Source organism: Ursus maritimus, unplaced genomic scaffold (genome assembly GCF_017311325.1).
Source record: "Ursus maritimus isolate PB19 unplaced genomic scaffold, ASM1731132v1 scaffold_1, whole genome shotgun sequence".
Lineage (NCBI taxonomy): Eukaryota > Metazoa > Chordata > Mammalia > Carnivora > Ursidae > Ursus > Ursus maritimus.
In genome coordinates this window covers 56,776,047-56,778,770 of record NW_024423343.1, presented here as the reverse complement: position 1 = coordinate 56,778,770, position 2,724 = coordinate 56,776,047, and the positions used below count along the sequence as shown (strand labels likewise).

Genomic DNA, 2,724 nt, shown 5'->3' with positions numbered 1-2,724 from the left:
AAAACCAACACGGAGCTAAATCCACTTTTTCAACAAAGATGTGCAAAGTTCTATGAATAGCTCTGATTCTGATAGCTGTCAAGGCAGTCACTCCTAAGAAGTCCTGGAAAGATTAATCTAAAAATATGTGGCACCATAAATCAAAAATAAACTTAAAATTTAGCTGCCAATCTTCCATCCATACTGTTCACAAAACTCTTTCTTAATCTGATACATGGTTACAAGAACGAAGGCATTCAGAAACAGGAGCACAGACAGGAGGGTCAAAGAGTATCCATTCCAGTACTATCAGCAACCAAATCACCTCCCCCCAGACCATTCCTCTTAGCTGGAACCCATTATTTCCCATTTTCCCCACAAGCACCATTTTCACACGGATGAACACACACCAGTATCAGGGTCTCTCCGATCAAGTGTCTTCCACCTTTGGCACTGTAGGTACGACTCAATGGTCCTCATAAGCAACCTCCAGAATCTACCTCCAGTTATTTCTGGTCGTAAATGAATCCACTAACTCTTTTTATTGCCAAATTGAAACTTCCCAGGTCCCTGCTAATCTGGCTCCAAGTTCCTCCGTGCAGAATTAATCCCACTTTACTACTGCAAGCTGAACTCACGAGGACTGCTAACCTCATGTTTTATAAACTGGGAACTAAAACTGTCCCTGTCTTCTGGCGCCTGCTGAACCTCCAGCAGCCAGCTGAGGCCCCGCTCATGAAGTGATATTCCAGCTTCTTGATCCCTGACCCCTATGGCCAGGGATCTCCCTTCTCGGGGTCTTAACTCACACCTGTTCCCAGCCAAAGCCCAGGCCTCCGAAGCATGCGTGAGCCTCTCCTGTCCTCTGGCCTCCCACCGACGGGTGCCCGGCAGCCCTGCCAAAGCGGGCCTCCACCCAACATCTCCTCCCGTGGACTGGGCCACTGGTCGTCCCGGCCTCTGCAGAAGACTTCCCCCAGAGAGTGCCGGGGTGAGGCGTGGGCCGCTCTCAGGACGCGCGGCCTAGTCCAAGAGCGCCTCATTCATCCACACACCCCACGCCGCCCGCTGCCCTCGCCCATCCCGGCCACCTGGCCCTGGCCTCACACCGGCCTCAGGGCCACGGGCTGGGGCGCCGAAGACGAGGCGGGGGGCGCGCCCGTGGGCTCCCGAAGGGACTCACCGTGCTCGGGGCGGGCGATGACACGGGGTCCCAGCGGTAGCGGGAGACGGGTCCTGCCGGCAACGGGAGGCGGGGAAGAAGGAGGAGAAAGCACAGGCCCGGCCCCTCCGCCGAGCAGCACGCACGACGGCGGCGGCGGCGGCGGTGGTGGCGGCGGCGGAACGGGCGGGCCGGGCGCCGGGCGGCACCTGCGCGCAGATGGCGCGCCCCGCCCCGCCCCTCGCTCCCGCCCGCCCCGTCCATTGGTCCGACCGGCCAGGAGGCGGGAGCAGGGTGGGAGGAGTCAGGCGGCACCGGAGCGGACGGGAGGGGGAGCCTGAGCCCGAGCCAGTCTGACTGCTTTCCCAACTCACACACACAGCCGCTGCTTACCCTCTGCGCTAGCCCCGGGAGCGCGCGTCTTCCGCCCTGTCAGCACGCGGTGCTTCTCCGCACCGGGTCTCCGCTTCCCTCCCGGAGCGTAGCCCGCGTTGCTGCACGCGCTCTCTCGTGGGCCCGCAGCCCCACAGATCACCCGCGGGATCTCGAAGTACCCTCGGCCTGACCGCCCGTCCCGAGACGGGTAGCCTCAGGTCTGGCGAACAGCCGCGGCAATCCTGCGGACCTCCTGGCTGGTAACCCAGTCCTCGGGGACGAGGACCCCGGCCCGCCATCCTTTGCTTGTAACTTTCTTCAGCCAATCCAAATGCTGTTAAATAAACTTTCTTAAAGGAAAAAAAGATGGTGGGCGGGGCAAGGGAAGCTTACTTTCTAACGATTCCTTCAGCACCTTATGCTTCAAGGGTTTTACAGGCACTGGATCCCATAATACGTTTAATAGAGCCAGCTTCCCCTCCCCCCCCTCCTTTTCCTCTGGATGGTTATGAGCAAGGGCCTTTGGAATTTGGGAAATATACGTTCCCATCTGGATTCCACTCTTGTGACCCTGGACAAAGTACCTCTCTAGGCTTCAATTTCCTCTTGGATAAAAATGAGACTATTGAGACGTACCTTAGGAGGTTATTGTGAGGATAAAATGAGATATGTGTAAAGCTTGCAGCAACAGTACCAGGCACAACAGGAAAAGCTCATAAGTAGTAATAAAGGGTAGTGTTCATATTAGGATTTCATCCCATCTCACCCACACCTAACTACACCATGAGCTCTATCTGTAGAAGGAATTCTTTCTGTAAACTTCCAAGTATGTGTTGCAAGAATGTAATACTTTTCCAAAAACTGTAACACTAGAAGCTTCTTTCAGGGAGTCTAGTTCATGGGGCACCTGGCTGGCTCAGTTAGTAGAGCATGTGACTCTTGATCTCAGGGTTGTGAGCCCCATGTTGGGTGTAGAGATTATTAAAAAATACAAAATGAAACAAAGACTAGTTCATAATAAAGAAAAAATATGAATTGGTTGCTATCCCCATTTTACAGGTGATGGAACAATATCAGAAGGTAATGTAATTTGGATTAGTCATACAACTAGTAAATGGCAGAAGCCTGATTTCAGACCTCAATCTAACTGAAAGATCCGTTCCCTCTCAGCAAAATTTTTTCTAATAATTCCTTATAAGCAACAACTG

At 53.8% G+C, this 2,724-nt stretch overlaps 1 protein-coding gene across 1 annotated transcript in view; it reads right to left on the bottom strand.

Moving 5' to 3' along the window:
• Positions 1 to 1,293, bottom strand: part of OLA1 (Obg like ATPase 1) — a 175,743-nt gene extending 174,450 nt beyond the window's left edge. The window contains exon 1 of the mRNA XM_040643769.1: positions 1,163 to 1,293. The gene's annotated coding sequence lies outside the window, so the exon portion shown is untranslated. The remainder of the gene's footprint in view (positions 1 to 1,162) is intronic.
• Positions 1,294 to 2,724: the final 1,431 nt, after the last annotated feature.